This window comes from Kogia breviceps, chromosome 19, assembly GCF_026419965.1.
Source record: "Kogia breviceps isolate mKogBre1 chromosome 19, mKogBre1 haplotype 1, whole genome shotgun sequence".
In the NCBI taxonomy this organism is placed as follows: domain Eukaryota; kingdom Metazoa; phylum Chordata; class Mammalia; order Artiodactyla; family Physeteridae; genus Kogia; species Kogia breviceps.
In genome coordinates, this window is record NC_081328.1 from 54,891,378 (window position 1) to 54,917,352 (window position 25,975).

Consider the following 25,975-nt stretch of genomic DNA (forward strand, 5'->3'; position numbering starts at 1 on the left):
ATGCAGTTTGGTCTGGACGAACCAGCATGGCTTCCTTCACACACCTGGTCCCTCAGCTGAGCTATAGCTGGGATGCTGAGACCTCTCCTCCTCTTTCATCTTCTAGGTCCTTCCCCCCCTGTGGGCTTTCACCCTTTGGGACATCATTCGCTCCATCTGGTCTCTCTAGCAGGGTAACAGCCATACTTATTTATATGGTAAATCAAGACTCCCAGCAGGAAAAGGCCGAATCTGCCAAATCGCTGAAGCCCGAGGCCCAGAAACGGTGTATATAACCTCTACCAACTTCTAGCAACCAAAGCAATTCTCAGGCCAGGGAACAGAGGAGGGAGGAGGAAAGAATCCTCATCCCTTGCAGAAAGCAAAATCCACGTATACGGGTAGGAGGAATGACTGGCAGGTAATCTTTGCAGACAACTGACCACATACATCATGCCATGAGCTCTAGAAAGGAAAACACGGGGGCCAGGGTGGCAGGGGACAGGAAGGCATATACATGTAGGAATTTCATACACCTTAAATTGTAGGATGCACATAACTGGGGAAACTGATCCAGTTAATAAATTGTGTTGAAGCCATTAGTGAACCGTTCAGAGAAAGAAACCCAGGTAGCTGAAAGAATGCAACGGGATAAATAAAAATATACAGAGCCGTAAGAAATACTTACTTTTTCTCAGAATGTGGAAGAGCGATTAAACAAACAAAAGAGACATACAAGTAAATTCTGTCTGGTCTGACGCATCTTACCACATACAAACGTTAGAGGCAGTAGCAAAAGCTCCCAGGTTCTGCCTCGACTTAAAATGAAAATAACAAGAGAATGCTTTGCTCCCACCCTAACAATGAGGGCAGGAAAGCCAGATAATTTACAAAATCGTAACCTGTTTTTGAGCTCCTCACAAAACAGAGGTTACACAGCAACCAAATGAACAGAATTCCAAAGGGTAACAGCAGCTCTAGGGAGAGATCACACGAAACAGTTTCACCTGGGGCAGAACGAGGACTGAGTCGCCATGATAGCGGGTGAGAAAGCAGCCAAAGTTTTAGCGAGTTTCCAAAATCCAATTACAGGCCAGCACGACAACCTCGAATGCCTGGGAGCCCCAGACCTGAAGCAAGTACAATTCGCTCGCAACCTCTTTTTCATGGACCTCCGCGGTGTCCGTGAGACACTGGGGACAGGGCTTGAGACGCCCCTTTCAGTGTCACTAAGCATGAAACCACACCCACTTTCTTGGACCCTTCTTTCCTATGGAATAAACATCTTAAGTCACTAGGGAACGGGCAGGCAACCTTTCTGTCCCAAAGGGTCAAAAATTCACTGCCTCGGCGAGAAACGAAACAAAAGGCACCAGCTACTGAAGGACCAAGGACGGACAGACTTCCGTCCTGCCTACAGTCACGAGCAAAGGTGAACCTCTGCGTAGAGGCCAAGAGGTCTCTGCCCCCAGGTAGGGGCGGCGCCATCCCCGACTCCTGGGGGGGGGTGGGGGGGGTGCAGAGACACTCCGCCGCCAGCCTTAGACAGTGGCACCCAGCTGCTGGGGAAGCGAGATGCAGCAAAACCCTTCTTCTGGGGGAGAGACGGGAAGATTGCCCTCCTCTACCTCAGATACAAGGTAGAGTTTGCACGTCCCACACTAACGCGGCCCCATCCGCAAGTGGCCGGCACGCCATGCCTGCCTGAGGCTGCAACAGGAGAAGAGAGCGAACACCCCCGCCCACCACAAGCCCTGCAGCAGGTAACAAGTAACAGCGGTGTGTCACCAGGCGATGAATAAGAACAGAAAGAGAACTCTTACCTGTCGATGTCTTGCAGCACCCGCGGAAAGCTTCGGTTGCGGCCGGCACCGAGAAAGAGCCTCGGGCCACGCAGCCTCCCGCGCGCAGGGCACTAGGTCACGGGGGCCCGGCAGAGAAGGAATTTAAAGTCTCTGTTCACCTAAGGCAAATTAGCAACAGCTAAGCCCAATCTGCTTGATTACCGACTAGATTGACTCACGAACGATCTGGAAGAAAGACAGGTGTGCTCGTGTAAGGGCATGCATGCTGGTATTTACCTCAATCTCTACTGTTGTCTGTAACTGATGTCCAGTCTTCAAACAAGAATGATAGAAAGAGGAAGGGAGAGAATGTGAGGGGGGGAAAGAAAGAAGGAAGGAAAGCAGAGATAAAGCAGTAAACAGAGCCAGATTCAGAGATGAAACTGATGTGAGAAATATCACATAGGGAATTTTTAGAACTAGAATTAATATGTGGAAATACTTCAAAATAGTTTTGACAAAACATACACAATATCTGAAGACTAAGAACTATAAAACATTGATGTGAGAAGTCCAATTTGAAAAAATAAGTTACATACATGGAAAAATATACTGTATTTATCAATCAGAAGACCCAATATTATCAAAATGTTATCTCTCCCCAAATCACTCTGTACATCGGACACAACCCGAATCAAAATCCTTCTGTGTTTGTGTGTGCGTGTGTGTGCGTGCGTGTAAAACGTGACAAACTGATTCAAAATTTTATACAGAAAAGCAAAAGACCTAGAGATAACTAATTCTTTAGTTTCAGATAACTGAAAACTAAAGAATGTGTGAAGGTTTGTAAGATATAAATGATATGTTTGTTTAGAGCATATAGAGAGAGGACAGGCTGTCCATATAAAAACAAATGTTTTCCAGACACCTGAGAGGTGAAAACAGGGACTGAATTTTGCAAAAGAAGTTGAGGCTGAACTTGGGAATTTGAGAGCTGTGAACCCACGAGTGATGGCTTAAGATACTGAAACCTAATTGAAAGGAAGAACTTAGAGAAAGATGAGTAGGAGCGAAGCACCCTTGAGAAACAACCAAAGCTAGGGCTGCCAGAAGAAAGAAGACTCCCCAGATGAAACAGGAAAAGAGAAGTCATCAATTAAGAACAGAAACCAAAAAATGCAAAATGAGGGGTGGAAGGGGAGAGTTTCAACAGGAAGAGGGGGTAAATTCTGTTTACTCCTCGGAGAGTCAGGGGAAATATGTTTAGAGAAAATGCAGTCATTGGGATTTAGCAAAAGGAAAGCTTCAGAAACTCCTGGAAAAAGTCACAGTTTCTGTAGAGGGGAAAGAGGCAACTCAGAAGAAGGAAAGCGAAGGAAGGCAATTGTGTAAATCAGCTGAGTAATGAAATAACGTAGGGAGCTGAGGGGAATGGTCGAACCAAAAGTGAATTATTTTTTGATGAAATGGTTAATAAACTTCAAAAAGCACTAACAAATTATACATTGCGTTGTATTAACCTCTATGTCCATTGCACCATTAACACCACAGGGTCTTACTGTTTGGATATAGCTATTTCGACAAGTATGTATGAGTCTGAAGAGCAGCTAAGGTTGAAAAGCATTGATCTATTCATTTTTGGATGCAGAACTTAAAAGTCATGAGGGGTGAGGTAGCTTGATCCAGGTCACCCAAATTAAGCAAGCCTGACCCTGACTCCTGGTCAGAAAGTTTCAGTCATTCCCCGCTGCCTCTGAAGAATAAACTCTGTCCTCTTTCAGAATGAGCTGATTGAACTGTCCCCGTCTCTGAGATCCTTAGAGACGTGAAACCTACCGGGAGGAAGATAACCGAGCGTGACATTCTTTAGGTGTTGAGGGGTCCCCTCCCTGACTTGTTGGGCTGTCTTTACCAAAGCAAATTCTGGATGTGGAAAAGCCCAGATAGGAAGGACTGTTTAAGTCCATCCTCCTTTAAAAAGCAAAGAGCAAAGGTAGAAGTCTATGGGACAAACTTTCTGGATGAATAGCTATCTTAGTTGATAGCCATGTAGCTCCAAGGCACAGGGAAGCTGAGCAAAGTTTGAAGTGTCTCCAACATGTCACATGGCTCTGCCCAGGCCAAGCCGAAGCTGTGAGGGTGCGCCCCTCACATGACGCTGGAGTGAGTGATAAATTATAGCAGGTGGGAGCGATGAGAGAAGACGGAAGGGGAACCATGGGACTGAGCTGTTTGTTTTGTTTGGTTTTTTATACTCCTGTTTGTCCTCATTAAGTCCTTTGAGTATGAAGCTCTGTGTCACCTCCTTTATTATTATGAGAAGTGGGCCATTCAGGATTTTCTCTCAATCTCATTGTAAACTACCCACCTTTCTTTTTTCTCTTACCCCATAGGATTCCTTGTCTAATATATTTCAATTCGCAAGTTTCCCCCTCCTTGTAAGAAGACTCTTTCTTTCTTTTTCTGAGAGGTCATTGCTTAATGCCTCAAAAATCCGACTTCTCACCATCACTTCCTCTTTGGTTCACCGTGGTTAAGACTGTTTCTTTTAAGTTCTCTGGTTACAGACAAACCCTGGAAATAGTAAAATGTCCCGTGGTATTGTTTTTTTCTTTAACTGAAGTAAATATGTTCCCAGGGAGATAGGTGTTGATCTGTTGTTTTCTTTACACGTGCTGGAATTCCACAGACGCTGATTGAAAGTAAGGAATACCAACATGATCTTGTTTAGTCGCCCTAATTGAGAGCCGAAAAGGAAGGAGTGAGTGAAAATGTATATGCCTGAGATTTCTAGCATTTGGGGCTTTGGAAACTGTTTTTGCACTTACATGGGAATATATCTGTGGTCCTTGTGCTGGGGGATATAGCTTATAATAAGATATTGAAGATAACTTCTGATCACTTGGCCCATGAGTAGCCACAAAGCTGTCTAACCATCCACCCCCACCCCCCTTCAACAAGAGGTGAAGGTTATAACTTGAGAAAAACATCCCCGATATCTTAGCCTGAAGGAAGCAAGACCTACAGTGTCATTTAGGAGGAGGAGCAGTAATCGGTTAAGTATTAGAGTTTCAGATCCTTTTACTGGGATGGATTTTGAATCTAAATTTAGACCAAATACAGAACAAGCTTTCACAAGACCATCTGATTGAGCAAACTGTCAATGCTTCAAGTGTCTCCAACAATTGGAAGGATGTTGGAGAAAGACCAACTGGAAAGACATGCCTACAGAAAACCCACCATTTTCTTCTGTCTGTTGGAAGATGTCTATCTCTGAACTTTATCGCCCCATTATTTGTCCACTATTTTTGAAAATATACATACGAGAGTGTGTCTTATCCCATTATCTGCTCATCTGTGAATTCATCTTGTGTTTAGAAGACTTTGGATTTTGAGAGTGTTTTCAAGCTCCTGAAGCTCAAAAGCTCTGAAAAATAAGTGTATTTGTTTGTTATTGCCATGGATTGTTAACAGATGTCATTCTACTCTCCGGTGAAAGGTTTACGTTCCGAAGATACGTAAATCTGCGTTCAAATAGACTGAGCTACCTACAATTTTTGAGAAACTACCCTTCTAAGTGTGAGTTTCCTCATCCAGATGATAGGCCTCCATATGGTACCAAAATCATACGATTGTTGGGAGAATAAGCTGAAATTACCAATTTGGATGATTAATGAGTGACATGTAGTAAGCACTCAACTGATGATGAGGATTACAGCTAATTTTAGTTAATTAATAAAATATAACATTACTAGATTATAGTTGAATCAAGATTATAGTACAAGGATCTCTTCATTTGTATTCATTTTTCGAAATAATAAACTGATTCCCCCTTATGTCAATCTACTGTACCCAGATAAATAGTGAAAGCAGAAATATCATTTTGAACTTTATGTAAGGACATCAAGCTATAATTAATCAACAAGAACGGGAAGTAGATTTACAGCCACCAGCCCTGGATTTTGATAGATCAGGCGTGTGAAATTACAAGGTATTGATTTAAGTAAAACACACTCAATATAGCCTCTCTTTATAGCCTCGGTCTAAATTACAGCATTTCGTAGTGGATTTATGGCTTCTGAAGAATAACTCCACTGGAGGAAGCGATTGTTTCTTGATGTCTCACTGGAGTGAGGTTATTAATTTTGTACATACAGCACCACGTTCCTGGTGTCATTCAGCAAAAACCGTATCTGTCACTTGGATAAAATCTTATACACACAAATATTGCCCCACAACTTTGCATGGCACAAAGTGGAAGATAAATCCAACGTAAGATACAACAGAATCAACATGCCAAATGATCTCACCAGACTGGAGCAGTGACATTTAAGAGAACAAATGTAAATTCTAACATTCCGATTCAAAAATAGTCACTGAAAAGATACAAGATGGGAGGAATCAATTGAAGTCGTTTCCCAAAGAGAAATCCAGGAAATGCTACACTTATCCAAGAGGATAAGGCATCTGTCCCCCCACCAAACAGTGCGTCATCACGTTCCTTCCTCCTTCCCAACAGCATCCAGGAATGCAGCCATCTAAATAAATCAATGCATATTAACGCATAAATCACCAAGTAGTTGAAATCATCCAAAACACGGAGTGGATCTAAAGCAAATATCCTTTCTGACTCCTGTATTCTCTGTTTTTAATGAGCTCAACATTTACACACACACCCACCATCACCCAACTTAGAAACCTTTTGACCCTTTCTCTTACAAATCGTTAGCGAACAGTTTCCTTTTCTTGGCTCTACCTGCCCGGCTTTTCATCTTAATTTTGACGCCAATTCTCATTCTTTTGGGGGCTTCTACTGCCCATCCTGTTATTCTGTCTCCACTTTCTCCTCTGTAGGGTCTCTTTGTTATGCCTCATCGTTCTGAAACGCACATGGGATCCTAGCGTTTCTCTGCTTAAAATTCTTCCATATAGGGCTTCCCTGGTGGCGCAGTGGTTGAGAATCCGCCTGCTGATGCAGGAGACACGGGTTCGTGCCCGGGTCCGGGAAGATCCCACGTGCCGCGGAGTGGCTGGGCCCGTGAGCCATGGCCTCTGAGCCTGCGCATCCGGAGCCTGTGCTCCACAACGGGAGAGGCCACAACAGTGAGAGGCCCGCGTACCACAAAAAAAAAAAAAAAAAAAAAAAAAAAAAAATTCTTCCATATATACCTATAACCTAGAAATCAAGTCAAGATGCTTTTCCTGAGCATAGAAGCCCCCTTTCAACCGCCTTGGTAGCTATGTATTTCTATGTTCAATCACGTTGAACCCTTGAGCTACTTCCCTCAATATCCCAAGCTTTCACAAGTCAGTGTCTTTTGCATGTTCCTATCTTTGTCTAGAATTACCCTCATTTCCTACCTCTTATATTTTTCATGCTTCAAATCTAAAGGCAGAAATCAAATCTGTAGGGGAGAATTAGCTGATTTATCCTCTGTTCCCTTTTCAGTGTATATGCTTTGTCTCATACGTGTTCATGTATATGCCTTTTCTCCAGCAATGATGAACATCTTAAAGTTTTATATCACAGTGGTGTACCCCCAGCTTCTGTAGACTAACCGACACACTGGTGATGTAAAGGTTTGAGAAATGAATGCATTATTTGAAGGAATGGGCATATCAGATCATTAGCATAAAGTGATTCTTCAAGCTGAATTGTGAAATTGGAGGTCGTCATTGATTAGATAATTTCCATGCTATAATCCTGTAAAGTAATGACATTCCTCTGTTTTGAGTAAATAAAACAAGACTCAGGTATAATTTGGTGATGAATGCTTATGACTAGGTCCTTAGTATGCTTTTCTCTTGGCATGTGACTTTCTCCCTAAATTCTACAATAAGAAGCATGCATTTATCTCCCACATTGGAAAGCCTTGACCTAATTTTAAGGAAATCCTAGAAGAATCTGTAGCCATTAACTTTGGGGCTGATGTCTCAGAGAAACAAATCGATCAATATGTGTACAGACTGTCACAAAACTGCAGGCACATTTCCAGGATAGGAAAGCAAATGGCCACAATTTCACCCACAACTTACTTCCATTCTTGAGCTAATAATTGCTAGGGAAATACTATTTTTAATTGAGCAAATGATTCACATCTCTTGAGTACAGAACATGCATTCCACGTGGTGCAAATCACCAGCTGACGATAGCTCAGAAAGTATGCTGGTCAGCATCTCTATCAGAGCTGGGTGTCCCAAGTCCTGAAATGACATGACATGTACCCAGTTGTTCTTAAGAAAATTTCTAGACAATCCTCCGAACGGTACATGTTGATACATCGATCTGCTGTTGGAAAAATGCCTTCTTTGGGGGCCTTAGCATTTTAACCCTCTAAATGGCGATCTCCCAAGAAACAGGTCACCTCACCAACATGGCAATACCACTGGATTGGTTGGTTTCCAAGGATACTGAAGGGAAGGTAGACACATTGTAAAATGGAGCCTTTGCCTAAAAATAAGAGAAACTTTTAGAGATGGGGAAGCCACCGATTGATTGCATTCACCACAGCAGTCCATTTAGAAACTGAGGCTGTGAGATGATAAATTTTCAGAGGTCCCTGATATTTTCTAATGGTGAGTTTGAGCCTCAACTTACTCTGGGCCCTGTTTGATGATTGCATCAGGAATTTCTTCTTTGAAAACCATGATTTTAAATAGGGTTAACCTGTTAGGGAGGAGGAATTCTAAACCAGAGGGAGACTAAACTGCTACCAACTACACTGCTACCCATCCTGAGTTGTGTTTTCACTCACTTGAGCCCTGTCCAGCCACTGATCCTTGTGCAGAACTGTCTGAACCACACTCGGAGGAAAGACTCACAAAAAATAATTGAAGAATAAACCTTCTGCCCAGGCCAATTGGGTAAATTGCTTTTGTGCTTTTCCATGACTTGCTTTTGCCAGATAGAATACTTGGCACTCAAGACAGTGGTGTTGGACCAGATTTTGGAGCAATGGGGTTTTTGAAAATGATTTATTTTTTCCCTCTGTCACAGACAGTTACTCTGGCACAGATGACTTCTCTGAATGATGAGCCCAGAGTCTTTTCCATCCGATTTTGCCATTGTAAAAATCTATCTGCTGTAGAGTCTCCCTGACTTTTTTGCTCCGCGTATCCAAGAGAAGATGTAAGAAACTTTAGAATGAAGACCAAATTTTGGCCCCAAACATATTTAGCTCTAAGGCCTTCAGAGATGGCTCTGTGACTGTGATAAGCTGAATACCTCTTTCCCTTCCAACCCTGTTCCTCCTATGAAATTCCATCTTCAACAAATAATGTTAATAGGGGGAAAAAAAACAACTAGACAAGAATGGAAAATTATAGCTGTCTTTCCCTGGACTAATAAGCAAGCTTAGATTGGGTTATATAAATGCTCAGTACTTGTTGTGGGCCTTTCCCAACAGATCAAGACCTAATTAGGAACATCATACTAATATGGTAGGAGGAATTACGTTAAGAGAAATGATTCTGTCAGAAGTTGGCCACGAGGACAATGCAGGCAAGATCTCAGGGGATATCTAGTTTCTGTGGAAGGAAATCTGCCTTTGGAAAAGAATTGACTTTTCCTGAGAAACAATTGTGTGCCATAAATGTAAATCTATAAAATCCTGAAGACTTTGCGAATCCTTAGCCCCATTTTGCAGATAGGTAAACTGAGAATTCGAAAGTTGCAGGAGATACTAAAGATTAACTCTCAGTTTGATTACAGCAGAGCTCTGCACCCTAGGATAACATACTCCCTCCATGTACATCACATGCGGGATACGGCAGTTAATGGGATTTTGGTGGAGAGGAAAGGTGATAGTGATGCATTCCTTGAGATCATTAACAGAGTAGAAAGATGAAATGTTGTGCCTGGCATAATAAGTCACTCCCACGGGGAGCTACGATCGTTAATGGAGAAAACGAGAGTGATAACTGCAAGATATAACGACACCACATGAAACTCAGCCAGAATTTGAGCCCGTCACAGCAACATGGGGAACAAGGAATCATCTAATTCCATTGAACAGATTTGGCAAAGAGAGGACAAGAATGTGCATGACCACTAATCAAGATTAATTCTTGTACTTCTATCTGTCACAACTGCGCGAGTTACCAGTATACGGTATGGGATCTTTAAAGGAGTGTAAACGTATTCCTACATTTCTGTATCGGTGCGTTGTATACTTTGGGTACCTAAAATTAGATTCGGCAAAGATTCTATACAAACTAAATAAATGACTTTATCAGGAAATAGGGATGTGTGTATGTGTGTATGTATTTTGTGTGCCCCAGCCACAGAAAATAAAAATTGCACTGGGGATATAACCCTATCAGAGTTTTTGAGAGTCTTGACTCCACTCTGTAATTTCTGACAAGTCATTTCTCTTCGTTGGCGATCAGTTCCCTCATGAGCATGTTGAAACAATGGCAACACAGCTACATTTCCTCATTTGTAAATTGGGAGTACGCAGGAGACGATTTTGAGAAATAAATGAAAGATAAAGACTCAGTCCAGTCCTGTGCCATAATGTCAAACTAGTACTCACTGCGATTTTTTATTATCAATCTGATGAGCTAGTTGAGCCAGATGTGCTCCAAGATTCATTCACCACCCCCGCATCTTCACTTTTCACACCATGGTCCCTTGGTCCATTTTTTTTTTTTTTTAATCTCTGTATATTTCTCCTCTCTTATTCATAAGAAAGCCATATATCTTACTTGTCATTAACATCCACCCCACCCCTGAAAGGAATGATATATGCTTTTTGTTTGTTTGTTTACCGAGTTTACAAAATATATTAAAATTGACATCTCCTTTTAATGAGTGAATCAGAAAAAAGCAGTAAAGGCTAACAAAAATGAGATAGAACAATCTAAAAGCTCGTAACAGCCATTTGCAAATCCTCCTGGGTTTGAGGACAGATATTATTCCTTTTCAAACCCTTGTTATGTATGTAAGCCAAATGTATACATAAACTATTCAAATAATATTTATAAAATTGCTTCTTTTGATCAGAGTAGCCATTGATTTATTAATTTAGCTTAAAACATAGTTCAACAGTAGTAAATAAGGCATAAATGTGAACTCCAATTATGTTACTTTAAAATGTCATTGAGGGCTTCCCTGGTGGCGCAGTGGTTGAGAATCTGCCTGCCGATGCAGGGGACATGGGTTCGTGCCCCGGTCCAGGAAGATCCCACATGCCACGGAGCAGCTGGGCCCATGAGCCATGGCCACTGAGCCTGTGTGTCCGGAGCCTGTGCTCTGCAACGGGAGAGGCCACAACAGTGAGAGGCCCATGTACCACAAAAAAATAAAATAAAACAAAATGAAATAAAATAAAATGTCATTGAATTCACAATGACGTACATATTAGAATGGATGGTTAAATTGAAAAATGAAAAATTCAGTCTCTCAAATCTCTCCCTATAGTAAATTAAATCCAGATATATATAAAAAGCTAAATATTTTACAAGAAAAACTAGGTGAAAATACAAATGAATGTTTGTTAATGACCTGGAAGGGAAATGTTCCTCAATGGACAAGTAAGTGATGAAGTCACAGAAAGAAAAAACAAATTAATATTTGCTACATAAAAATTTCAAATGTATACATGTTAAAAGTATAACAAAAATGAAAAGGCAAAAAGCAGAATGGGAAACTGTTTTTACAAAACAGGATAAGAAAGGAGCTGTATATAACTTTATTAAAAATATAAGAATGTCTGACCGGGAAAAAATCTGGACAAAAGTATGAAAAGGCATTTATAAGAGAAAATCTACAAATAGTAAACCAACATGATGGAAACATTCAATATAAATACAAGAAAAATAAAACATAAGAAAGGCATTTTTTTAGTCTTTTAGATGTCATAATCCACTATTGGTGCTTGAAATTACTAAAAGCCATTTTAGTGTGAGCAGCAAAATATATCAAGGACATTAGAGTGATCACACCTTTTGACCAGATAATTGGACTTCTGCAAATATGCCTTTCGAAAATGATCTGAAATACAAACACTTTATGTGTGAAAATGTTGTTTCTTTTGCTAAGAAATGAAAGCACCTCCATTGCACAATACTGATGACGAAAATGTTACATACCTTTAAATATGATGGTAGTGAGAATCAGAAATAATGCTTATGATATCTATATGTGTGTATATATACACAGGCGCACACACACGCACACACATATAATGCTTAAAATACAGGAATCTGGGACAACTAAATATCAACATGCAAAAAAAAAAGTGAATCTAGCAATAGACCTTACATTCTGCATGAAATTAACTCAAATAGGTCATAGACCTATATGTAAAACTCAAAAATATAAAACACCTAGAATATGACAGAAGAAAATCTAGAAGGCCTTGGGCTTGGTGATGGCTTTTTGATACAATTCCAAAAGGCATGACCCCAGAAAAAGGCTCAATAAACTGGACTTCATTAAAATTAAAAAACTTCTGTTCTGCAAAAGACACTCTCAAGAGAATGAAAAGACAAGCCACAGACCAGGGGGAAATATTTGCAAAAGACATATCTCATTAATGTCTGTTATCAAAAACATACAAAGAACTCTTAAACCTCAATAAGAAAACAACTCGATTAAAAATGACTAAAGATCTTAAGACACCTCACCAAAGAAGACATACAGGTGGCAAATAAGCATGTGAAAATTTACTCCCTATCATATGTCATCAGGGAAATGCAAATTAAAACAATGAGATACCACTACCTGACTGTCAAAATGGCCAAAATCCAGAACACTGACAACATCAAATGCTGATAAGGATGTGGAGCAACAGGAACTCTCATCACTGCCAGTGGGGAGGCAAAATGGTGCAGCCACTCTGGAAGATAGTGCGGCAGTGCCTTTTAAAACTAAACATACTTATACCATACAGTCTCTCTCCCTGGTATTAACCTAAAGACATGGGAAATTTATGTCTACATAAAAACCTGCATACAGATGTTTGTAGTAGCCTTCTTCATAATTGCCAAAACCAAGGTCAAAGACCCTGAGGCAGCCCAGAATGCAGTGAACAAGAAGAATTCAAAGATGGCTAGTATGATCATGGTATGGGTAAAAAAAGAGTGATTTATATCATTGTATGGAAACCTTTGTTCCCATTTTTGTTTATCTATTTAGAATAGATTGCTTGAAGTGAAATAATTGGAGTAAAGTTATGGACTTTCCAAAGTGTCCTGAATAGAACTGAATGCTACCAATTTACTTTTCTGTAAAACATATATGAAATGGTCTCTCTCCCTTTATCTTCTGAAATTTTAAGTATTCCATTTTTTTAAAAAAATGAATTCATTTAGCGTGTTGGTCAATGGGTGAAACTCTTTCAGATTTAACACAAAAGGTACGTTCAAAGTCTTCCCTGGTTACCTGTACTCAGCTGCAACAACTGCTATACATTACATTCTTCCACGATTCAAATATTCATTCTCTACCACATTCTTTTGTGGTTTTAATTCTGATGCTTTGCCGTTCTCTTAATGTTGTTTAATGGGCTTAGCTTTCTTCCCAATTAGATTAAAAGCCGCATAAGGACAGTTCAGTACAATTCAATTTAACTAATAATTATTGAATTCCTACTTTGTAAAAGGAGTAATGCAAAGCACTGAGCATGAGAAAAACCAAAATGCATGATCTTTGCTCTCAGAGAAAAAGACAAACTGGCACAGTTAGCAATGGCAGAGGCAAACCTTTCACTTCGTCCATTACACAATAAGTAAGAAATAACAGTGGTAAGTAATAAATGATAAAATGAAGTTGAAAACTAACGTAATGGAGCTCAGGAGGAGACTTTAGTAATGGCCAGAGAGACCTAGGAAATACTTATGAATCAGATGAGTGGAGTCAAGATTTGATGAATCAGTAGGAAAAGAGGACACAGGTGTGGAGACAAAGCTATTTTTTTTTTTTTTTTTAATTTGATTGGAGTAGAGTTGATTTACAATCTTGTGTTAGTTTCAGGTGTACAGCAAAGTGACTCAGTTCTACATATACATGTATCTATTCTTTTTCAAATTCTTTTCCCATTTAGGTTGTTACATAATATTGAATAGAGTTCCCTGTGCTCTACAGTAGGTCCTTGTTGGTTATCTATCTTATATATAGTAATGTGTGTATGTTAGTCCCAAACTCCTGATTTATCCCTCCCCCCAACAGCATTTCCCCTTTGGTAATCATAAGTTTGTTCTTGATATCTGTAAGTCTGTTTTGTAAGTAGGTTCATTTGTATCATTTTTCAAATTAGATTCAACATATGAGTAATAGCATATGATGTTTGTCTTTCTCTGTCTGACTTACTTCACTTAGTACGGTAATCTCTAGGTCCACCCATGTTGCTGCAAATGGCATTATTTCATTCTTTTTTATGGCTGAGTAATATTCCATTGTATATATGTACCACATCTTCTTTATCCATTCATCTGTCGATGGACATTTAGGTTGCTTCCATGTCTTGGCTATTGTAAACAGTGCTGCCATGAACATTGGGTTGCATGTATCTTTTCAAATTATGGTTTTCTCCAGGTATATGCCCAGGACTGGGATTACTGGGTCATATGGTAGTTCTATTTTTAGTTTTTTAAGGAACCTCTGTACCATTCTCTGTTAACAGTGGGAAATGGGGGTTATGTACAAGAAAATGTGGCTGTCCATCGTGGCTGAATTATATAACGTTTATTGAGATTGCGGGCCAAGGAATTATATCCAATCCTGAAGGCCTTGCTGAGTTAGGCCTTTATTCTATGATGAATGATTACTCCCTAAAAGTTTTAGGAAATAGTAGGGAGATAATTTCCCAGGAACAAAAACCCATAGAATTTTGTGGTAGTTATGATACTCACTGGTAAAAAGTATTTCAAGGGGCACAGCTAAATTTCCATTCCCATCCATCATTTTCAAGCACAGGTTATTTCTGTTTGTCACAAATAAGGGTGCAATAAACATTCAGTTCCCTTACAACTTGCCCCAGGGTCAAGCTTAAGCTGATTCTAATAAAGATAGAAGTGTGTTATCTTCCCTAGAGATGATTCTTATTAAGAGCGAATCTCTCCCTGTCAGCAGGTGGGCAAACCGAGTGACAAAAGAGGTGATGATTCATCTAATTTTGAACTCACCCACTGTTTGATGGCAGCATTTACAGAAGAGGGAGGCAATTGGATTGCTAACCCAGACATCTGCGGCATTGACAGCCCTCTATTATTCCAAATATAGGACAGTGTGATCTGACAACTGAAAATTGGGGGGGGCTGGGCAAGTGAGTGGTAAAATGAATGTGATTACCTAGATGCACGTTTTCACGGAGGATTCTGTTTCAGTCCATCACTCAGACACCCATTCAACAAATATTTGGTACCTGCTGTACCAAATGTATGTCGTTGAGGTACTCTGGCAATCACTATAGAAATCTTACCCTCCTGAATTTTATACCCTAATAGAAGAAAAATGTCTTTTTTTTTTTTTTTTTAGAAAGTAACACACTTTAGTTGGATTGATTCCTGTTAACTTGGTGTTTCAGCCTCCAAAGTCTTACTTTGTCCACCAAGTAGACACAGACACCCACCCGCCCCCCTATACAAACATGTTCTCTACTCTAAATGTCCATTTGGCCCCAGAGAGTGGAAAAACGAATTGACTTTTCCTACGCTTCTCTGACCAGATCAGGTTGAACTAGGTTGCAGCTGCACTTTAATCGGCGAATGCACAACTGAAAATAAAACACTTATTGGAGCCCAGCCCCCGACCGACGCTTTGGCAAACTGACAGCTCTGGCCAAAAATATGGAGGTCATATAATAATTGGAGAATGGATCATGACTTCCAGGGCATTATCCTGGTTACATCAAGGTGGGGGTTTTGCTGTGATATGTTTTAAATATATCCCCAGCCTCTTTTCAGGACGAAGTCAAACTAATCATCTTCTGGATTCTGCTTTTTTTCTCTGAAACATTCATTTTTCTCTACCTCTGTATGAGAGGATTTCACCAATCCTTTATTTATATAAGCAAATAAAAGGTCAACTAGAAAGAATACTTCCTTTCCTTTCCTATGTTTGATCAATGCTAGTCTTTGCCTTTTAATTCAACAGATTAGGGAGAAACTGAATTATAAACACCCGTGTGTCCTGGTAGCCAAATTCACCCCTGTCAGATATCAGGAATAGTGTCTCCAAAGAAACTCAATAGTTTATGGATGAAAGGACAAAAATTGGCATCCTTTCCTAAATACTGGGCATTTTTACACCAGCTGAGAGGCATTCTATTTCTTCCTTCCTTCCTCCCTCCCTTCCTCCGTTCTTTTCATTTTCTTTCTTTCTTACTCACTCTAGCTATTCGTGCAGGATTATTACAACTGAGGCTGAATCTGCAAAGCAAGTGCCTCCTCTGTGCTTGCTTTGGACACCTGCCCACCCTCGTCGTGTCCTGTAATATCTGTCACTCTCAGCTCTGTCTGCCGTCCTCCCCTCTAAATGATAGAGCAGCAGCTAAGCCCTCCCTCAGATTGGTCTCCTCACTACAAAACTGATGACTCCAAACAGGATAATCTTTCCAACCGGGGTGAATAAACCCTGAAGCCAAGACCTACATATGTAGCACCTCTACCCTTAGACGTTTTCAAAGGGAGATTCTGAGTATCTTTGTGCTGCCTGTTCACCAAAAGGATTTCAAATGGCTTACACGAAAGGATGCAATCATACCTCAAAACATGGATTGCCTGCTTTGGCCAATTTAAACAATTTGTGTATTTTAACCTATTACAAAGAGACTAAATAAAACTTACGGCTTGTTCTCCAATCTCCACCTTCATTGAAATTGAAGCAATATTCTGACAAGACCAGTGACAGACAGAGCTTCTGCTGAAAATGGAGAGGGAAAAATACAAAGCATGTTTATGTTGCAGATTGTGTTTATGCTACAACAAAAATGAATAAATTATCATGCTTTTCACAAATGAGTGTTTCTAGAAATCTCAGAGGGATAGGTTTAAGGGCATTTCGGTGTCACATGTGTTTCTTATTTGTTTAGCAAATGTACACTGAAAAGAAAGAGGCAGAGGTTGCAGAGGAAAAGGGATGAAATAAGGACAAGAGAAAATAAATTTGAAGGTCAAATGACATATCCCAGTTATCCTGCCACTTATTTGAGAAGCTGATTCATACTTAATACAGTCGGCTCTTCTCCCACACGACAGTGAGGAATGAGGATAGAATAGCTCCACAAGCTGCCAGAGACAGACGAAGAGGGTTAATAAACAGAAAACTGTTAAAAACCAGCATAGATCAGTTGCTGTGCACTGGATATATTTCACCTGGAACTTTAGTATCTTTTTTTTCTTCTTCCTTTTTTCTTTTGCAGTTCAAAGTATCGCTAGTTGAGATGTATGAAGGGGCTCAGGAAGTAAGAAACTTATTTTATTAATGCTCATTTTTTTAAAACGTGAATTTTAGCAGAAACTCTCCCTGCTATTATATTTTGTTCAATGAGACAAATAGGGAAGATGCTTCATTCAGTCCGTTTCAATAACCCTGTAAGCTCTGATAACAAAATAAGCAAATTCAATTGCCTGTTTTCCAACATTACATCTACCTCGGGCGTAGCATTGTGGGATTCCAGGTGGGAGTAGGGTTGGTGGCGGAAACATGTTACTCTCTGCTCTTATACATCTAAGAAGCCAGCCTTTTGCAAACGTGAACTGGAGGCAACCTATAATAAAAGTTCCAAATACTTTAAAATTAAAAAATAATAAATTAAGAAAAGATATGAAATATTGGGGGAACAATAAAATAAAAGTTTTTGCTTTTTTTGTTTGTTTGTTTTCTGGGTTGTTTGGGTTTTGCTTTTATGTTTTTTGTTTTTTTTTTACCTAGATGCTATTGACGATCATAGAAAATTGAGATGAGTGTAGACTAGAGACATGACCTTGTTCTAGTAGGGTGAATATGTTTTGAACGGATACAAGAGTCAAGTTCGTATCATTAAATAATTTACTGGGATTGCTGCTACTGTTATTATTATGAAGCCAGGTGTCTTAAACATCTTTTGCAAAGACGGAAGGAAGAGGAATGGATTGGCAAAAGGTGGAGAATATGACGAGCTAGCTAGTGTGAGAAGAGTGTGCAGAATAGAATTCCTGTATCCCGAGCTGAAGATTTTTTTTTTTTTTTTTTTTTTTTTTTTTTGCGGTATGCGGGCCTCTCACTGTTGTGGCCTCTCCTGTTGCGGAGCGCAGGCTCTGAACACGCAGGCTCAGCGGCCATGGCTCACGGGCCCAGCCGCTCCACGGCATGTGGGATCTTCCCGGACCAGGGCACGAACCCGTGTCCCCTGCATTGGCAGGCGGATTCTCAACCACTGCGCCACCAGGGAAGCCCCAACTGAGCTGAAGATTTTTATGATAGATGTAAATCAAGTCAGGTCAGGGAATCTGGTGATACATCAGCTGCTTTTAACTCTTTCTCCCCAGAGCTCTTTGCCTCTTGAGCACCTGCCCCATTACTTTTTGCATCTCTGGTTGTCCCTCCATTTCTCAACTCTGCACTAGGTTGTGAACTATACTAGGTATCAGATAACATATCTTCTTTCGCTTTGTCCTCCCAGCACCTCCTTAACATGCCTGGTTTGTAATCAGCACTCAATACTTGGTTTAAGGGATAAATCAAACAAAGGCTGGGTGATGAGGTCAGTCTACTTTGGAGATGGATTTAGATACATCAGCGGCAACATTTGCAAAAAAAGCAATGATCACACGGTAAATAAATTGGAATAAATATTCCAATGGGAGCAATCTGCTTTTAGTTTTTTTTTAACATCTTTATTGGAGTATAATTGCTTTACAATGGTGTGTTAGTTTCTGCTTTAGAACAAAGTGAATCAGCTATACTGCTTTCATTTAAATGGGCACTCAGATATGGAATAAGGAGATCTGTGGGGTGCTGAAACGTAATATCACAACTGCTGTGTTAAATGCCATCACAGTTTTTTCACATGCACAGTAGCCTTACCTTATCAAAATGTTACCACATTGTTTCCACACTCTTAATTTAGCCAGACTTCCATTGTCACTGTTTTACAAATGAAAAACAGATCCCTCCGTCTCTACATATGCCAGGTCCTTCTTAGATGTGCTAGGTCTTTTTTAATTGACATACAGTTGATTTACAATATTGTGTTGGTTTCAGGCATAGAGCAAACTGATTCAGTTACACATATAGATATGTATGTGTTTGTATATAACTATATTCTTTTTTTCGATTCTTTTCCTTTAGAGTTTATTACAAGAGATTGAATATAGTTCCCTGTGCTCTACAGTAAATGCGTGTTGTTTTTCTACGTTATGTAACAGTAGAGTATATATCAGTTAATCCCATACTTCCAATGTGTCCCTCCCCACCCCTTCCCTATTGCTAACCATAAGTTTGTTTTCTGTGGCTGTGAGTCTGTTTCTGTTTTGTAAATAAGTTCATTTGTACTGTTTTTTAGGTTCCACATGTAAGTGATATCATAGAATATTTGCTTAGACATGTTATTTTAAAGTCTTACAATATCTTTGAGGAAGTTACTCTTAATTCTAGTTTACAGGTAAGATGACTAAAACTCAGAGAGATTAAAAACTGCCCCCAAATTATACACCTGGTAAATGGTAAAGCTGGGATTTGAACCTATGTGTATGTGTGTGGTTTTTCAGTTTAGCATTTTGTTTATTTTCCCTGTTATCACATGTATCATTTTAACCTCTATTTGGGATTACATTGTAGAGACAGACAAATGCATGTTCCTTTGTATGTGTGTTTCACATTCTTGGTGTATACCTAGGAAGGATGTGTGCACATTTTCAACTTTCTAATGAAATTAATTTCTAATGATAGTGCCAATTGCACCCTCTTTTAGTCGTGTAATGAAAGTTTCCATTGTTCTGTATTTTCCCCCAATATTTGGAATTGGCAGGCTTTGATTTCTTCCAATCTGGCGGTTGGTTCTTTTAATTTGAGGATATCTTTAGATATTCTCTGTGCTTTTAAATTATATTCATACTCTTCCAAGTCATCTCTCAGGGAAGAAAAGATACGCCTAAGGTCCACCAGTGGCCAAGCCCTAATCCCAACACCAAGCAACAGAACTCAGCCTCCTGCAATTAACCCCGCGAGCATGCCTGCCCCCAGTTAGGGAACAATACCGCCACCGCAGCAATACCAGACTCTGGATGGGGAAATGGGGGGGCGGGTAGGATTACTATGCTTTCTCTCTCCTGTCTCTGTGGAGCAATGCTTCACTCAGACCTCAGCAAGATCCCAGGAAACCTGGTGTTTTCACTGGAGAATGCTTGCATATTGCTGTTACTCACATTTCCTTTTCTGAGTTTATGAGAATTTTCAGTACAACAAAGGCCAGAGTTCCTGTCCGCAGAATAGATTACAATCTCTCAGTGTGAGCAGAACAGTACAGCTGGCGCAACACAGACTCAGTCCTTGTTCATAAACACTTTGTTGGCCTTAGAAGCGCTTGTGACCGACAGCGGGGCATGTTTTCACAGCTCCTTCCAAAAATAAAATTGAAGGAAGAAAATCAGTAAAGTCAGAATATCACCATTTCCCAAACTCAGAAATACTCAGTGATATTTTTGCTTTCGATTTGGAAAAGTTCCCCATTGAGAAATGAGGTCCCAGATACTAAAGAAAGGAATGGAATCTAAGTACAGTAAAACCCCGTAACCACAGAAAGGAGTAAGGTCTTCCATAGATATAGAGAAGTGACAGATTATTTCCTTAGATTGATTTAACTCTGGATTTAGTTTTTTTTAATTCCTTAAAGTACAGGGGCTTGATTGTAAAAGTACACGAGGATGCCCAGCTTAGCCTTCTAGTATTGATCTGAAAACATGTAATTGACTTGTTGATAGGCACATGCTTAAGAAAGGATGCCGTTTATTCAACCTACTTGAGCCTCATTAGCTGTGTTGACTCAGTCAATGAACTGACTTTCTCTCATGATGTTTCTCTCAATCCCGGAAAGAAAGAGAGTTTGGCAATTTTTTTTTTTTTTTTTTTTTTTAAGTCAATAGCTTCCAATGCCACTGAACCAAATTGCTCAAAGTAACTTTCTGTTTTTAACTTCACTTATTCTTATTTTGATGTTTCATTATACAAGAAATGTATTTACCTAACATTTTTAAAATACAGAAATAAAGAAAACACACAAAAATATTTTATTCTACCCCACTCCACTGCCTTCCAAAGAAGTTATCACTATTTTGTTTGCGTGGATCTTTCTAGACTGCTTCCTATATATTTATTTACAAGTATTATACATGGCTTGTATTTTGAATATCTTTACCTATGTGACATATTATTCTATAATTTGCTTTCTTATTCTTAACAACATATCATAGAAAAATTGAATTTTTTAAATGGTTGTATGATAATCTCCAGTGTAGGTATCTAGTCTATATATTTTTATTTTTACGTTTATTTTCCGATCCCCCCTAGTAATTAATAGACATTTAGGTTGTGGAAATATCTGCTACAATACTAACAATGCCACCATAAATATCCTTGTGCGAGCCCCGTGGATGTTTTTTTGTGTGTCAGAAATTCCAAGATAATCTGACTATTCAACTTTAGCTACAGAATGTGTGCATTATTAATTTAAACTGAAAGGCAGGGAAGAGTGGTAACATGCAATAACCACTGCTAACTTTTGTTGAGTACTAACTGTTTACCAGGTACTATTTAAGTTCCTTACATGCATTAACTAAGTGACCTTTAACATGGCCCTATACGGTAGCTATTATTAGCCTTATTTTACATATGGGGAAACGGGCCTTGGGGGATTAATTACATTGCTAAAAGTCATAAAACTAGTAAATGGAGGAAGAGATTTGAACCCAAACAGAGACCTGGTGTCTGTACCTCTAGCCATCATCCTGCACTGCCTCTCAGCATGACTATATAAGGAATCAGTAAAGTAATTAAAGAGAGTTCTTGGGTAACTTCAGTGTCTACAGCTGTTTTGGGATGGGGAGAGGGTGTGTGGATTCCTGTGGTGACATCTGAAATGTCTAAGAAGCATAAATCAGAAAGGGACATGAAGGCTCGGTCAGCCTAGATGAACAAGATTTACAGAGAGTAGCTAAGGAAATCAGACTCTTTTAAAATATTCAGATGGATTCCAGTGACACAGTTTTATTCTTCACACGTGTCCCTGGAAGGTTGTTGAGAACTGTAAGGATGTTGAGAATCTGGACTGTATCCGGGAAAAAGGAAAAACTGATAAAAAGAGTAGAAAGTAAATCCTAAGAATAAAAGCCAAGGAGAGTTGTTCAGTGGCTGTTGATTGTTAACTGGGTGTGTAGTCCTCTTCTAGGTGCAGTGGTCGCAATGAAGAGGAAGTTCTCTAAACACGGTTCCTCCAAGAATTTGCTTGTTGAATTACAGTGGAGATCAGACCTGGGGACCAGTCCTTGTGGTGTGACACAGACGAAATGAATGAGGGACACGATGCATTTGTGGGTCACCCACTGTGTGCAGACACTGTCCAGGGACTCGGCTGTTTTGCCCTGACTTATGAAATCATGCGCTCAGACACACAGGGCACGAGTATCTCTGATCCCAACACGTACGCCTTACTCCAAAGCTCAAAGGTTTCTTAGCTCCAGCACTTTGTTTAGAAAAGAGAAGAAAAATGAAAAGCAATTACTCTTTTCTTACAAGTGAAGAGTTCTTGTAAGAGGACCATAGAATGGATGGTTAGTTAATCCAGGGAGATTTCAGATGAATGTACTGAAGAACTTTGCGTTAGATGAAAAATACTTTAGGGAGAGAAGTCTCCTTCTAAGAGGGTGTGTGTCACTAGGGCTAATATTAGTATGGATTGCTCCGGAAGACTCATATTCCTTGTGAAAATATTGACATTCAGCCCGATTGCTTCATACGCAGCTATTATCCTGGGTCCCCTGACTACCTTGCAATACCCCAGTCACCCTGGCTGTATCCCTGGCCAACCTCTGTTACCCAGCAAAAAATGGTTATAGCATCTGGAACAACGTGGATCCTCTGGAATCCTTCTTCAGACTCTACCGCCGTCCATTCAGATTGGTTGATGCCTGTATCATACCAGTTATTATAATTTTTTTTTTTTTTTTTTTTTTTTTTTTTGCGGTACGCGGGCCTCTCACTGCCGTGGCCTCTCCCGCTGCGGAGCACAGGCTCCGGACGCGCAGGCTCAGCGGCCATGGCTCATGGGCCCAGCCACTCCACGGCACGTGGGATCCTCCAGGACCGGGGCACGAACCCGCGTCCCCTGCATCGGCAGGCGGACTCTCAACCGCTGCGCCGCCGGGGAAGCCCCAGTTATTATAATTTTGAATATAATTCCTGTTCATAACCATCTGACCTTAGATATTCAGGCAAAAAGCTGTATCATGTTCCCTCAAGAGGCCCCCTTCACCTCAGTAAGCATTATCTTCTGTTGCTTAGTAGGGGGCTGTATAAGTCTGAATCTCCACCAGGTGCTGAATTCAAACCAGAGACGTTATTGTGTAAAAAAACAGGGCTTTGCACCATCATTTTGGTCTTCTTTCTGTTTCTATCGGCCTATATGCCTAAAGAAGAGTCAGCATTTTGATCCTAATCTGAGGAATCCTACATTTTAGGATAATAGAGGCATATATCAGAGTGCTCTATGAAGCCCAAAAGAACTCACTCACTGAAGTCTTGAACTATTACACTCGTCATTTGAAATGTATGGTAAATACTCAAGCTGATGGGTGAAAACGACAGAAACAAGGCCAGCATCCATGGATGAGCAGCCCACCATGTGTAGCAAATACCACATAATCAGGTTTCCCAAACTTTATTTCTTTTAATCCAGAACTAAGGGGAAAGGGACGAGTAGCATCGACGCCTGAATTTCTCAATAAATATTCAACTGATGATCGTTTTCCTCATTAAACCCCCTCCCCCATACAGGGATATGAGGAAGGGAAGGAAAGATTAGTCTCAGTTGGTGGCCGGACCAGAAGCAGCCAGTGTAATGCGGTAGAGGTTAATTTGCTCTTCTGTCTTTCCTCTAAGGCCACGAACCTTTCTTGTAACTCATAAAAGAGAAATATTCCCGAAGAACTTGTGGAGGAGAAAGGCAAGTTGGTGGAATGGAGCAAACATTTCTAACCATCTCTAACCATCTTGCAGCTAGGACTTCTGGAGATTTCAAGAAAGTCTATTGCTATGTGTTTGTACGTTCCTGCAAACACACAGCATAGGGTTAGGGTCCATGTATGTTTGTCGAGGTTAGGAAAGAGCAGTGGAAACAAGTGCATATAAACTATGGGTTTTGGCAAACTTGTTACGTCTCTCATACAGGGAAAAAGAACGGTTCCGAATTTCAAGCACATTCCTGAGCCCACATGACTATTTACTTACGATAATTTTCAGCTCTAAGTCTCAGCTGTAAATATCATTTATAATGGGTAATTTTTATTACCTCTCACTCATCAGCTTCCATCTCTACCCCACTCCCTTTTACAAGAAGAGTGAAATGAAGGAACTAGACTACTTTATCAAAATGAGGACAGAAGTACATGAAACACAGATTTGAATACCAGCTCTGGTCCCACCAGGACGCAGCATACTTTCCCCTCTTACAAAGCATGGAACTTTGCACTTCCAAGCTTTGGTTCTCTGTGTCTCTGCTTGGTGTGGTAGAAACTATCATTTTGAAGTGATTCGTGTCTTGTGCTTTCTTAAGCTGACCGGTCATTTCTGTGACATCAGATCTAACCCATAATCCCTCAACACCCTCACGGTCACATGCACACAGAACTCTTTTTTTTTTTTTTTTTTTTTTTTTTTTTGCGGTATGCGGGCCTCTCACTGTTGTGGCCTCTCCCGTTGCGGAGCACAGGCTCCGGACGCGCAGGCCTAGCGGCCATGGCTCACGGGCTTAGTTGCTCTGCGGCACGTGGGATCCTCCCGGACCAGGGCACGAACCCGTGTCTCCTGCATCGGCAGGCGGATTCTCAACCACTGCGCCACCAGGGAAGCCCCAACACACAGAACTCTTTAACTCTGTCACCTTCTAACCTTCTTCTGACAGTACGTGGTCAAGAATTGCTTCAAAAGGATATGGGATTAACAAACTCCCAGTTATTTTAGTTCTTGATTTTAACCTTGGATTCCAATTGTATACTACTTGGGTGACCTTGGCAAGTTATAGAACCTATTTCTTCCTTTGGAACAGTATGATAGAACTATTTTTCAGAGTTAATGTGAGGATGAAATAAAATTATTTGAGGCATAGAGTCTAACATAATGCAAATACTCAATAACAGTATCTAGTACTCTTGATATTGTCCTGAAAACAGTGACAACAGAAAAAGGATGAAGAGTGATATTCTATTGCCCACTTAGCTTCTCAGTAAAAAGAGGCAAAGAATTCAGAGGCCAAGTTAAGAAGCCATGTAGATAACAATTCTTCCATTTTTGAGATGAGGGAATTGAGGCCTTAGATAAAACGAATAGTGATTCTGATTTCTGTAATCCTTCAGCTACCGCATAGCCAAAATGACCCACTGTTTTAACAGTTATTGGGATGATCTGTAAGAAATGTTATATTCTGAATAGATAGCCTTGTCTCCTTTTGAAACTTCTATGTTATACCTTCTCATGGCCACCCAGCCCAGGCCAATATGAGCTCAAAGAGTTAAGTTCATATTCATTTTAGCTACAACGAGTCATATTTTAATAAGGCAAATTATGATCTATAGAAAAAAAGTAACACAAATCTGAGATTTTAAAATTTAAATTATTTTCGATTGAAATTTTAAATTTTAAATCATTTATTGTTCTGTATAGCATGCGCGAGTTTTTTTTGTTCAGAAATCTGTATAGATAGAGCAATATTGAAATCGCAAATCTTTTGTGAACTCATTCAAAGACTACCAGTTACCATATGCCTTAGTTATCAGTAGCAAGAAAAGGCGTGTTTCTTTGGCGCGCACACACACACACACACACACACACACACACACACACTAATATGTACTCACACATGTATCCACACATATGCATTCACACATGTGCACACACACACGGAATCACACACTCACGTCCATACAGTCATTATATGTTGATTATCCACAAGCTACTAGAAAATTTAGAATCAAATCTATGACCCATGTCTAGCATTAATATAAAATGGTTTGGAGTT